Below are 14,578 nucleotides of genomic sequence, written 5' to 3'. Positions count from 1 at the left end.
CAAAAAGTATGATAAATTTCGAGAATTCATCGAATGCTGAATAGCGATTGAAAAGGAGATACATCGAAGCATTGATTAACGCATTTAACTGGGTAATAAATGGAAAGAATAATTAATTCCCGAGACATAAAACAAGATTACGAAATTGTATCAGAAATACATAGCGTCGGTTCTGTCTAAAAAGCTGGACTACTATCTGTAAATCAAGATTTATTGTTGGAAATTCAATCAAGATTTCAAGCGTTTTGAAAGTAACATATGACACCGGGCCTAAAGTATGACTTGTAGAATCGTCACGAACATAACGGAAATTCAGGCTCGGCGCGTAAACGCCGACGAGGGCGGCCGAGGCACTCGCGGAGACACGAACGAACGAAGGGTTTAACGAGATGCGATCTCCGGAAATAGCTCGATGACGATAAGGGAGCTGGGCTCTCCCGTCGGAAGGACGCGAGCGCGCACAGACGTTCTCCCACGCGTGATTTTAATAAATTAAGGGAAGGTATGACGCACAGAGCGCTCGCAGGTAGGCGTGCTGCGGAATCGGCATTACTCGTTAATGAGTGTGCGGTGGTTGCCGGTCGCACCACCGCGTCACGCCATCGCGGGGCAGTCAACAGGACCCCATCGTGAGAGCATCTCTGTTCCGAAACACCATAGAGCCTATTCACGACGCGGCGAATGGGGGGATACCCTCATATGTGGACGCGGGGGGGTTGCCAGACACGTGACTGCTTTATAGCGGAGCGACGAGGGGGCGCCGACGGACGGACGGGCGGACGATCGAAAGGACGGTCATCTTTTGACCCTACCGGTGCTCCTGCCCGCCCGTACTACCCGGCATGCGTTCGCGGACGAAAGTTACTCGTCCCGCGGTACGACGGTTATTGTGATGCGCGGAACATATTTATACCGAAAGCGCGTATTGTTTCACTGGTCGCGACACAACGTGTACAAAGGACCGACCGACCGCCCCGGTGTCGTGCCCTCCGCGCTCGCTCCGCTCTTTTTATATTTTTCACTCTCGAGATCGGTGACCGGGCAGCGACAAGGGGGACGCTCGGTAGCCAGAAGCATTACAAAACGCAATTTCCGGACCCGACTGCTGGAGCGATTTTTCGTACGAGCGCGAAGCGAGGGTGGTCGAGCGTGGGCGTTCAATGCGTTTTTCGGGCCGACATCAATCGGCTGCCGCGCGAACACAAAGGGAAGGAGTCGTTAGTATCAGTGGCGCAAAACGGCTTCCGCGTAATTAATACGGTGACACGCGGGAGGAGAAGTCGCGGATGGATACGTGATAGTAGCCACTTGTTAATATACATCGCGCCATTTGCGTCTCGTGAAAAAATTGAGATTTTTAAAAATAAGAAATAAAATCAAACGGCGAAAAGCCACATCGCGCGTTACAGTTACATTATCCTGAATATTAATGTTACATTTGCACTTGCTCTTTCTCGTGAAAATGTATAAATGCTTGAATCGGCTCGTTCAAACCATTTCGAGCGAAATACCGTTAGATTAATGCTGTACGCGTTTATTCCATGGTGTTGCGGAATTTCGTAATGGTAAGCTGTCACGTTGCATTTTCAGACGCACGTTCTTATGAAATATAAGTACCCCTGCATACGCGCAATCAAAACATCCAGCGCACAATTATCATGTTGTACGTGCGCATCGCAGACTGGCTTCTCTTCCGCGCTTTCGCGCAACATCCTTTCTATGTAAAAGCGCAATTATATACTGCTTTGCTCGCAACTAATTTTCCCGCGCAATAACGACGGATCAGGTACGCAAGATACATTTCGCAAATTTAGCATCCGACACGAAGGGGTACCTTTTGATTGATCTGAACCTGCCTTTCGAAAAATTTAAGACAGATTGCCGCACTCTCTAAAAGTCAATCAGTGCATTATCACTGACAACAGTTATAAGTATACACCCTCAGAAAGGATTTCTGTTACTGGGACAAAAATATTCCTGACGCATTTATATTTCTCACAACCTCACTTAGTATAAAAATAAGACAATATAGCGGCCCATAACCGCTATATGTTAAAAAGTACAGCTTTAACATTGTTTCTTCCTTTTATTTCATCGGTGACCGGGTCTGAAATTTCGCATACTAATAGAAAAAACTTACAAGTACAACATACTTAAATTTTAATTTTTGCACTTTTGGTCGGTTTATGCAGAGGAGCCACCTTAAGATTAAAATATTCCTTTCTCTACAATAAATAAGATTGACGCTATATCGATCCTATTTTATGATACATTGAAGTAATAGCATTGGATCCGGAAATTTTTTCTGTGTTTCTGGAATTATTCAGTGCTATACTGAATAATCGTGAATCAGCGAATATTTACTGTTTTCAGTGATGATCCACTGATTGACTTTTAGAGAGAGCAGATGCCTCTTATCGAGATTCATCATTTCCAACAGTCTCGCTGTCAAGTTTTACCGTCAATGAAATTGTCTGCGCGTGCGTGAATAAAGGGGCAGATCGAGCTTCTATAGGCAGTGTATATTATAAAAAAGATTACACGAGGAAACAATAGTCGCACGTGTCCAGGTCGTTTAACTCAATGCACCGTGACTACCCGCAGAAAAGTGACCAACGAAAAACGAGATAATACGTACGCGCGTTGCAGGGTGTGTCAGATTTCCCAAGCTACGCTTTAGCGATTCTTTATCTATTTACAGAACACGAGGCATTCTACGTACACAATGTGATCAAATCGCCTCTACAGTTAGAATAATACATTCTAATGCGCCTACGCTATGATAAATAAAATTGTATACATACTAAAAAAAATTCTAAATACACTCTCTAAAGTTTTTGAAGTGAAAGCACTGCCATGGAGTGAAATATTCATCCTAGTGGAGTGAATATTTACTCCAACAGAGTGAATATTCACTCTATCGGAGTAAATAATAATAATACCAAAAAATTTCACTCCAACAGAGTGAATATTTCGAGAGGTAAATCGTCGAGAGCATTGTGGTGTACAGATTTGCGACATTACTGGGCATTACTAGGCATTTTTTGGACATTAGTTTGGGCCTTGCCGGGGCATTATAAAGATAAAATGAGATAAAATAAGATAATACGGTAAAGTAATGCCCACTGAGCATTAGTGGGCATTGGTGTATGTACAAGATTTTGGTCAGCGGTTTCCCCCTCGATTTTCACTTCAAAAACTTTAGAAAGCAAGCATTCCGAACTTGAATTATGAAAGGAAACGTTACCCGCGTGAGAGGAAGGATTGATTCCAAGTTAATCGCGAGATCCATAGGCGATCCGTTCTGCGTGCACGAATGCCGCGGGATCTCGCGCAAAATCGCCGGCGGAATTATATCGTATCGCGGTCGCGATCGGCGATAAGTATACGGTAGTGACGGACGGCGGAAAACGGAGTCCACGCGTTGCGAAACTGCGTCAGGACGAAGAACGGGAGAACGGGTTTCCGCGGTGAGTTATGGAGACCATAGATACACGTGTGGGTGCCCCTGCCGCGCGATACGTCCGCGCGACGGGGCAGGAATAATAAAATAAAAGCACTGAAGGGGGAGGGGATGTGATGGAGAAGCTCGCGTATATTTGGCCGCGATAATAATGGCCCGTCGCGAGTGCATCGATCCTCCGGCGGATCGATCGCCGGCGCCATTCGTCGATTGCCCGTAAATCTCTGTCTCCGTGTCATTTAGAGGCCCCGTTAAAATCGCCCCTTTTCTCTTCCGTCCGATCAGACAACGGCAAACAAAGCCCGATTATTAGGGCGTTGAATATTAATTAATCGAATATAATAAGCTCTTATTACGCGGCGATTTTATGAGGGCGAAAATAATTTTCGATGACTAAAATTCGATTTTGCCAGACGCGTCGAGCGGTCCATCAAATGCGAAGACTGTACTGCTAGCGAATATCGATTAAAGATTTTGTAATTCTCATCCGCGTATAATTGGATCTCTGTCTCTTAATTTATTCCCCGTAGTAATGTTACGTGCGAGCACCGCAATCTAATAAAACATTACAAATGCGCCCATGAATCATGTGTTCGTTTAATATCACCGTTTTATTGCCACTCGCTGAGAAAACAGCGATGAAATGTGTGATGTTTTCTTAGCGAGTAATAAAAGGGAAGTATCAGACGAATGCATGAGTAATCAAATGCCATATATTTCCAGAATCAGTTATATGTTTCCTGACATTTCGTACACGTGACACTCGGCAGGTGAACGAGCAAATGCGCGTACGAAAGAAGGAAGCTCTCTCTCTCTCTCTCATCCCGGAAACGTTAACTCATTGAGTTTTCACCCCCGAAAGGTCTGCAAGGAAGTATTTATTAGATTGGAATCTAAACGCCCTCGTGGGCCTAAAAGCGTATTTCCTTCGCCGTAGGTGGTTTCGTAGTACGATGATCCCCCTTGCATCGGGCCGGTCGATTCTTCCCGTAGGGTTCTAGAGAAATTAGCCGGTGCAACTTTATTAGCCTGCATCACGAAATCGCCGTCGCTCTTCGCGGCCGAAATCGTAGCGGTCCTAGAGAGGGTCCGCGCGTAACATTTGCGTCCCTTTTCGGCGCAATAAAATAATAATTGCCCTTAATCACGGGCGCAAATCAAATTTATTGCCAGCGCGATAAGCAGCTTTTTTTTCCACCCCGCGTGTCCCGACGCGTATAATTACATGCTTCACCGCGAAATCGGTCGCAGATGTCGCCGGACGGGCAGATAATTTGATATATCCGGTCGGTTCGCTGGCCAAACGTATACGCTCAACCCAAAGTGCATTTATTGAGCGGCATGCGCGTAACACTCGTCTGAACGGTGACCGTCGTTTATTTCGCGAGGACTCGTGACAGAACACGGCTCGTCTGTCAAAACGTGCTAGCGCGAACGAAGGGCGGCAGCGCGCCCTAATCGATATTCAAAACGTCGTCAGATACCGACTCGTTTCGAATCAGCGAGCACGGATGGCAACACCTTTTCACCGAAGGTACAAACATCGGGGCGAATCCCGGGTCCTCCGAGGGATGCTGCGCGCGAATCGTGCACGCGAGATAAATCAAGCCCCGTCGTCGGTTCATAAACCGTCATTTCCCATCATTAAAGTCGGGAGTCGAGCGAGCATGTCTAGCCGACCGGAAACTGGCGTTTCAAAGGCCCACGGCGGTATATCCGTTCTGCTCAATTTCACCGATTTTCCGTCGCCTTTGTATCGGTTTATCGCTTTCGAGGGCCGATCATTAGTATCGCCGTCAAACGACGGGTATTGTCGCGTCGCGTATTTATGGCGTACATCTACCTGGCCGGCTATCTCGCCGTCGCCGTCGTGCGAAACCCTCGCTTTACGCGCGCGCGTATCTCCGATAGCGAGAGGCCCCGCCGGTACCCTGCACATCGGAATACGTGTTCTCCAACTGTTATTATTTATTATACACGCGCGCTTTATCGGAATAAGAGACTCGGTAACGGTACGCGACTGAGTTTATGATCTCTCGGCGTCGCTGGTATCCTCTTAGTTCCCCGCGCTCTTTGACAAATGACCCGCAGCATCGACTATACCGCAGGAAGCCGCGCGCGCGCGCGCGCGGAAGGATTCGTTTCGGGAGATTTATCGCAAGATCCGCCGTTCCCGCCGCGCTCTCGCGACGGCGACGGGTCGCGAGATTACGGAGAGAACGACCGAGCGGCAAAAGGTTTTTCTGCACCTCGCGCGCAGAATTATATCCCGGATATGTCGGCCGCGCGCGGATCACGCCTTAATCCGCCTCGCCGCGCACACCTGTACTTCGCTATGATAATTTACCGTTCACACAATACGGCGATAAGCGGGCGTCGAGCGCGCGCACGGCGCGACTTCCCCGCGACGCGATCTCGGTGCGTCGTCGTCGCAATTGGTTTAACGCTTCGTAAATCGCTTGTTGGGCAAACGCCGCCCTGACGTTTCCCTCAAAACCGTTTTACGCCCATCGGATAGGATTACTCGGTCGGCGCGGCGGTGAAAATTATGCCGCCAATAAATACCAACAAGCAGCCGGGTAATTCGCTCTAAGCTCTACACATTTAACTCATGCGCTCAGCTCGCGAGGAATCGGCTAATCCGCAAACGCACAAGGTGAGGTGCAAGAGCGCGCGTCGGAAAAAATGACTGCAGCCAAACAAAACTAGCGGACGAGAGAGACGGTGCTGCTAGTAAATATCAATTAACAACCCTGTAATCCATCCACACGACCAGTTATCCCTTAATAAAGTTCCCGTAGTGTCCCGCGTGCGACCAGCAATCCTATAAAACGGTACAAGCGCCTCGGTATTCATAATAATTACGATATTACTACCGTAATATTACGACCGGATTGGCCAATCGGCTAAAAAAAAAGTATTATCGAGGGGAGCAACAAGTCTGTTAAAGTTATTACCAGGTAGACGAAACTGTGTTGCTAATTGACGCCAGCGACGAGACGCAATCGTTTCTATGCGCAGTAGATCTCCCCTCTCCTCTCGCTTTCTCGCTTGTTGGTCAATCCATCTTTTAATTCACTTCGCTTTAACATACCAAGCGTACGTGTCACAGTTCCATAAAACGCCACACCGATATAAATGACGACTGCGACGATCGTAGCGCTCGATTTCGAAATGCATTATCAGACCGTAACGCGTGCTCGCGTTACGACGAATTACCTAATCCCCCGCTGGCCGTTTAGAGACGAGAGCGAGATCGGGGCTCTCTTCCGGGGAATCTCGGGTCTTTCAGGTGAGGCCACCTGGTCGGTCGAGTGCCGTGTGAACCTGTCCCGGGCGACACGGCGTCGCCCGAAAAGACACCCGGAGGGTAACTGTTTGTACAAGCGCCCCGGTATTTTTATCCGAATGATGGTGACTCATAAAGATCGTAGCTCTCTCGCCCGCGTACCCCAGCGCTCGCATGTTCCCTTTTCCTCACGCATACACGCGAATGACCCGTGCACCCACCACGCATCATCTATACACGACACCGTTACCGATGCACGCGCGTCAACGCGAGAGGAGGGCGGACCGGAGGAGGGCAACGGCGTGCTTGAATGTGTACTTAGCGGCAAGGAACACACTCGCCTCGCATGTTAGGATAGAGATTATGTCGTCCAAGGAGTCTATAGTTAGTTAAGGCTACCATTCTTCGGCCGGGTGGGTCTTTGAGCCTAGCGCCGAAAGAGATCGCGCGGCAACAACGCGTTCGTCGTCACGCGCACCAACAATTAGATATTAATTCTATTCAGGCCTACAGCCGGGACAGCTTCCACAAGAGACGCGGGCGGATTAACCTCTTTCGGTGATGCCTGTCCTCTCGTTTTTAGGGGAATCTGATTCTCGCCACCGAGACCAGCCGAGGATCGCCAGGACAAAGCCGAAAATCCGTCGTCTCACAATGGAGTCCGCAAACATATCGCCGGATTAGATAACTCGGTATTTTCTTTGGGAGATTTCACTCGGCCAGTGAAAAGTTTTTGTATTATCTGGAATCGCTTATCTAGACGTTTTGTATCCATCGATGTTATTCGTGTTCCTCGACTTTGCGTCTATTATATCTGACGTACTTCAATTCTTCGGGGACAGAGAGAGAGAGAGAGAGAGAGAGAGAGAGAGAGTTCCTTCCTTTCGTATATTACGGCACAAATTAATGTTCCTATTTGTAAATGCCATGATTTAATTAAATCTTATATCGCGTACCTATGTCCGACCCGTAAAAATCGTTTAAGTCTTATCCTGCCGCGGGCCCTAAATAACGCACCATAAGGAGTTATTACGTGGCACATGCAACGGCGAAAAACGCGATTAACGAGATTCGTCAATTTAGATAAGAGGCTTTCATTCGCAGCCCGATTAAAAATTTCGCCCATGATATTTCGAGAGCCGTAATATTTCAGCACAGCTGCGAAGATAATAACCAGACCGGGCATATATAAGGCGGTGCCTGTTCTGCGTCAACACGTCCACTGGAAACATCAGCGGCTGTTTCGCTTCCCTTATCTATACGTGGCACAAACTGCCCCGGCATAACCGGAGGACGATGCACCGCAGCGCGGTGAAAAGAAAAAAAAATATATCGTCGAGACTCCCGTAACACTCGTAACCGCCAGTCGCGGGAAACGGCAAACTCGCGGAGCAATTTTTATCCATTTGGATCCCGACCCTCGTGAAGACGAACTGGGGGGACCCGCGGCGGCGGCGCGAAGCGCCTCGGAAAGGGAGGTGGTGACTTCTCGCCGGCGGCAATTTTTCTGAAAAACGAGTGCCGGACACATGGCCCACGTATGAAGGACGCCGGTGGCCGCGAGAATGATGCGTTTTATGGTTTTATAATGCGAATGGTTGACCAAAAAGGGGATCCCGGGACGAGGCTGTAACACATGGCCGCCCGTGCGTCTGCCGCTCTTTTCCTGATCACACGCGTACGTGTGTGCGCGTGCGGCGTACGCGGCAAGGGGATGACCGCTCTTCGGCGGTCCACTACGAAACTGGGTAATGAGCCGTCACGTAGACCGGGTTTACCCCCTCAATAAAATCTATATCAGGATTGGAAGGTGGGTGGGGACGCTTCTTTTTTATCTCGACACCGCCATACATCATTCTCGAAGCGCCGTCGTCGTCGCCGACGCACCACCACTCTCGCTTTTCCGCCGCAGTCTACGGAAAACTTGATTTATCGTACAACTTTGACGTTTCGAGGTATCATTCACCGCGGACGCGTTTCCGCATTTTTCGCGTGCTTAAGACAATGGCTCGGACGCGAAGGACAATATGTTATGTCAGGACGAATGACACGTGTATTCGTAGGGCGAAATATCGGAGTCATCGTCGACACTTGATTGCCGACTAATCGGACTTTATTGTTAATCGCCAGTAGCGTTAATATCGCGCTTTGTTTCGCGCGTGCTTTGTTTCACGCGACGCGGGCGATTTACAGTGCTATTCTTGAGTTTCACGATGTCTCCCGTTCGAAGAAGGAAAACAATAAATCGTAAGGAATCATAAAACGACGGTGTTGCGTAATTAGCGGTGCGCATGGCGCCACTGACGTACTAAACATTCGACTAAAATAAATAACCACGACTGGGCAAGGCTTGATTTATGAGGGGAGCCTGATGTTCCCCTGGATGTCATCCGGGTTTAACGCTTTTCGTGATCTTGGGCGCGCTTTAGAGCAACCGTCCCGGGTTGCTCCCCGATCAATAATACGCCTCGTAAACGCACTCGGTGTCGGGAGCGATGGCTTCTCCAGTTTCAGATACGGCCGAACGTGAGTAATGCCAAACAAACGGGAAAATATACCTATCTGGCAGCGGCGGCCGCGACCACGTCGTGGGAGACGCGCTATATTTACGCGGCGGTGGTTTCGTCTTTTTTAACGGGCGCCCACGGTCGAACCATTTATATTTAGCGCGCGCGCGCGTTCCCTCTCGGCCAAAGGCACCACCTTGTGACGTGTCAGATGCGACAACTCGTGCTCGCCTTTTTATCGAAGCGCGGGTGACCCTTCGTGGCACTGCACCGGCGCTATTTCAGGGCGCATGGGAACGCCGTTCGGCAGGTGCCTCCGGCTGATTATAAATAATCAGAGTCTCTCTCGCCTCTTACGAGAGCGCCTGCCAGCCCTTTCGTGCCGCGCGATATGGATACGCTCATGTCGAGGGGACCGCGGAACATAAACGAGGGAGCCTGAGCGACGAGATATTTCTACGTTCTACACAAGGTATATTTGCGGCCGCGTCGTCAAAAGTGAAAATAATTTTGCTCGCCTGAAAATTTCACTCTACGCTTCTTTCCGCATTCGTCAACATTTCGTGATAAAACGATCGTGTACGATCAAAATCCAAGAGATTATAATTATGCCGAGGGATATTTTTTAAGGGATTAAACGCGCGCCACCACGCATTATCGTCGCAGAGAACACGCGCTTCGAAGAGAACTCGAATCGACGCGAGCTTCTATCCGATGAATCCGAATGAGCGAATCATTGTTTGACCGGATCGTCCTGCCCGGTGAGGAACGAGCAGCGTGGAATCGGCATGGAAGTGAACGCACCGAGTTCGAAAGCTCGTGGGTTTCAACAGGTGCTTTCGCGGAACTGAAGTACGCAGGTATGTGGAAGCAAGCACTCGTCCCCGTGAAGACCTCTTACATGTGCACACTCCACTTACGCACAAAGCGGACCCGTATATTTCTGCTTTCCATCTCGACAGCTCGCAGAGGCTCTCTCGAAAAGTGTGCCGCAGCGGTATATGCGTCTCTCTCTCTTTCTTTATCTCGTCCTTCTTCAGCCGCCTCTCTCGCACGCCCTTTTCTTTCGTCCGCTGCGCGCTTGCAGCGTGCACATTGTCGTACGGTCAGACGTAAACAAATTTCCGAGGGAGATGCGTGCAGAAACGTTTCGCAGCTAATAAGCTGTTGGCGAAACATGGTGGTCATTAAACGTGCGTTTTCATTGTACGGCACGCACTCGAAGACCTCTGGGGTCGCGCAATCATCGAGTGGCGCAAAGTTGCGGTTAAAGAATATCTCACCCCGATGTGCCAGTTGGCCTGCGGTTATTCGTATCGAACGGTTATAGTATTTCGCATGCACGTATCCGTTGACAGGAGCCAAAGTTAATCGAGATAATTTGCGTGATGCAAGTATTTTTAACAAAAGTAAATCTCTCGCGTGTGCAACGGACCGACCTACTCGTTTTGCAAGGGCTGAGAATTCAAAGCTTAATAAATAATCAAAACCGACGATCGAAGGAAACGCTGAATATGAAATCTCCGGGATTGAAAGTCGGACACTCACCCCGGTCAATTCTCCTGGAGATCACTCGAGAATTAGGGTCTATTCGTCCGGGACACTTGAGAAGATTAGACTGTCACAAGCTTTTCTGCGTTTCCACGTTTCACAATAAGCCTGCGCAGCGTAGCGCAGAAGAGGCCCCTACCCGAGGGGCGGTCGCATCGAGTGACCGTTATATCCACTCGAAACAAAAAATAATTCTATCCCCGTAAGCAAGCGGCAAGAGCGGCTGAATATACCCGACGCGGAAAAACGGCGGACGACGAAAAGATGGGAGATGCAGAGAAAGAGGGACAGAGATATTCGGAGGCTATACGTAAGCCCCTCGACAATGGGGAAGATATTTTCTCTAATGAACCAAGACGAGTACACTCCAGTGCCAATTACACTTCAACCGCGTTCTCCGTATTTCGCTCTACTTGACTTCTGTCATTTCAAAGCCAACGAAATGTCGGAGAGACAAGGGCGAGATAGGAGAAAGAGCGAAATAGAGAGGATGGCCCGATGCGAGAGGGTCTCCTCCGTGGGCACGCCCGATCGATGCTAAACCTCGTCCCTTCTCGTCTCTCGTTCGGAGCAATAAAGCGCGAGACGAGGAAGCGAGGCGGAGAGATAAGCCGGACAATTAATTTTAAGGCGAATCTGAAGATGGAGGGACTTTGGCGCGATGCGCCTTCGTTATGAAAGATCACTTGCTCGCTACGGAGTACGCCCTCAGTTTTCTGCTAAAGAGCTCCGCAATCCTTTCGAAACGCTCGCCGAGTACGAGTTGTTGCAAAATATACTTTGGTACGTCGTCTTCAGATAATTAGCGCAATCGTGAGATCCAAGCTTTAATTAGCAGTTTTGAAGCAGTTTCGAATAGAATTGGCCTAGGTACATACTTTGTCTTTGAGTTTGAAAATAACAGGATTATATTGACGTAAATGCAAAATATAATATAATTCGATGTTGGCTGTGCGTTACAAAATATTTCTCAAGTGCAGTGACGTGCGGTATATCGTGGTTGAAATATAATACCGAGATTATAATTATCGCAATCCCGTTGAAGTAATGCTCCCGATAAATTAATAGCCGGCGAGCAGTTCTAGTTACGCAAACGAGATGTGCGACGACGGTACGTCTTAATTTACCATAGATTACACAGATCACAATAAACCAAGTCGATAGGGTCAGTCCGAACCGTAAGCCTTGATTAACGGATTTAATTATGGGATTGTGTACGGGGGCAGGATTGCAGCGGTCATTATGGGGGCCTTAGTAACCCGTATCCCATACACCCTGGATATACCTATGATGCTCCGTTAGTATACACAGTGTTCCTACACTATAACGTCCAATAATACGTGTACGTGAAGCAAATACTTTCCGCGCTAAATACACTACCAGACTCCGTTCTAACTTTCCCGTTGTAAAACGCATTCCACCGCGGTACTGTTGTCTCAGGCATTTTACAACGGTACAATTATTCGCGCGTAAATATCAAATTTTATTACACCCTGTACATTAAAGTCCACCCGCCAGAACTCAAATGCGATATTGCAGGCTCCTGTGGCCCGTGGGGAATAAGACTTTAAATACGAACCCCATTTCTCTCGCCGCCGCCGCGCCGCGCGAATACAGAAAAGCTGGCAAACGCGAAAGATAATTAAGTTCGTAATTAAAAGATACGATCGCACGAAAGCCTTTCATGATGGCTAAGTGACAAAGGCAATCAATCAAAGGGACAAGCGTGGATTCCACTCGTGTCGAGACGTTCGATATATATATAGATATAGACGAGCGTATTCGTGCTCGGATCATTAAGGCTCCTATCATTTGTTACCATCAGGGATCGATGTATCCGTTAATACCATGTTTCACGGCTCCGCGATTCCGCCGGCGGAGTATAAGCATATTAAAGCAAGTATTCCGGACGTGTAGGTATTGATTTTCTCGATACGAAAGATACGGCCGTCTACGAATCCGCCGTTTACACGGAGCGATAAAAGGTTTAACCCTTCCGCAACGTTAATCCTGACGTGACAAACGTGACTGCAAATCCAACTTTCAAGACCGCTGCACGCCATTAGCGAGTAAACGATAAGTAATAAAGCGGGAATATCGCACGGTTTCGTTACGGTGATTTATACACGCATAAATGGAAGTTATCGTACAAATTTCTCGATATGTATTAAGCGATATATTATCTGCCCGTCACACCCGAGAGCACATTGTATACGAAACGTGTTGTGATATACCGAACGTAATTAGGATCGCGTGATTCAGGGAGCGGGTACATGGGGTGTTCGGAATTTCGATTACAAGGCTGCTCAAGGTACGTTCTCAAGATGTCACTTTGCATGAATTTCCTCGGGCCGGCGTCTCGGAGAAAGCTCTCCGTAGCCAGCGGCGTGCGCAGAGGCGGAACCCTCTGTTAAATGAAATCACGGTCAATCTAACGTTATGTAAATCGGCGGTCACTATCTGGTCAGTTTTGCATATGAATGCCAAAGGGACGGCACACTTACGGCGCCGTATACGACCTTAAGATGATGCTAATCAGTGCTCTCTCTCTCTCTCTCTCTCTCCCAGGAGCCGAATTCTATCCACGGTTCGTTTAGTTTAGTGCTTTCGGGAGTCAAAGCCGAGTCGAACGCGCGCAGGAATTACGCCCGAGCGGCTTAATGTCGAGCGTTTCGAATGTTATGAAATTTCCGTACCGTCAATTTCCCAACAAGTCTCGGTCACTCGACCAGTCGCGTCGTTTTACATTGTCACTGCGTCGCACGTGATCTCGCTAATTGCCCGCCGCGAAATAAACACTGAAACTAAATACGCCGAACAGCCAACAAGATAATTTTCGCGCTGATTAAAACAGGCACGGAGAAGTAACGGGATCTCGCGCGGTGTATTTAAAATATTTTAATCGGGCCATTCGTGCCGGCGAGGAATCTAATGCGAAGTGGTAACTCGTAACACTGCGCGCTTCTAATGTCACCACATGGTTTCGATGACTGGGCCTGTACCGGGTAATCCTATGGGGTAGCACCTACTCGAAAGGCGCCGATCGCGCAAGTATTGTCCGACGACGGCTCGCGTCGCGATCCCGCGTTAAATACAACCCAACGACAATTGTTTCGCGTTTATCGACAGCAACGGTATTATCCCAAGGGGTGCGCACCCTCTGATTAAAAATTCTCGCGTGGTTAAGCCTCTGATAATGATCTTCCCTAACCCCTTTCCGCCCGTGGGGTTTATACAGTATGGTCTAAAAACGATTGTACTTACTCAGTCGGCGTGCACGGGCGACGGCTAAAGCGCAAATGGCTCGAGGTCATCGCGGAACAAGAGTTAACGATCGTTGTCAAGGGTAGCGCTGGTGGAACTGTCTTTTTTGTCAATTGGCGTTGTCGCGTATCCGAGATACGCCTCGTGAGGATCCCAGCTGTTCCGCAACTCACGTGCTGTAAGCAAGTTGTTTCGTAACCGGTTATTTTCGCAAGTTGTTGTAAAAGTCACGTGTTTACGTTACGCTCGTACCATTTTACAATCTGATTGTCTTACTTGTTGCTATTTTCTTACTTATTATTCGTGTATAATTATATGGTAAGTATAAAATTAATACTTACATACAATGTGTATGTAAATAATATATAATTAAGTATATGATATATTTACGACTATGCACTTGGTGTTTATGTAATGCGAATGAATACATCAAAGACGCGTATATTGCGATCGAGACCCTCCGCAAGTATCACGTCGCGATACTATCTTTAGCCCGTTATTAAT

At 48.3% G+C, this 14,578-nt stretch overlaps 1 protein-coding gene across 2 annotated transcripts in view; it reads right to left on the bottom strand.

Annotated features, from left to right (window-relative positions):
• The window catches only part of LOC105566677, a 401,439-nt gene that overhangs the window by 250,705 nt on the left and 136,156 nt on the right, over positions 1 to 14,578 (bottom strand). For both annotated transcript variants that reach the window (XM_012020872.1, XM_012020874.1), the window contains exon 4: positions 14,075 to 14,250. The gene's annotated coding sequence lies outside the window, so the exon portion shown is untranslated. The remainder of the gene's footprint in view (positions 1 to 14,074; positions 14,251 to 14,578) is intronic.

The sequence above is a fragment of the Vollenhovia emeryi genome, unplaced genomic scaffold (assembly GCF_000949405.1).
Source record: "Vollenhovia emeryi isolate VEMERY1.0 unplaced genomic scaffold, V.emery_V1.0 DF939143.1, whole genome shotgun sequence".
NCBI lineage: Eukaryota > Metazoa > Arthropoda > Insecta > Hymenoptera > Formicidae > Vollenhovia > Vollenhovia emeryi.
Note: the sequence above shows the minus strand (reverse complement) of the source record. Positions and strands in the feature narration are given on the sequence as shown.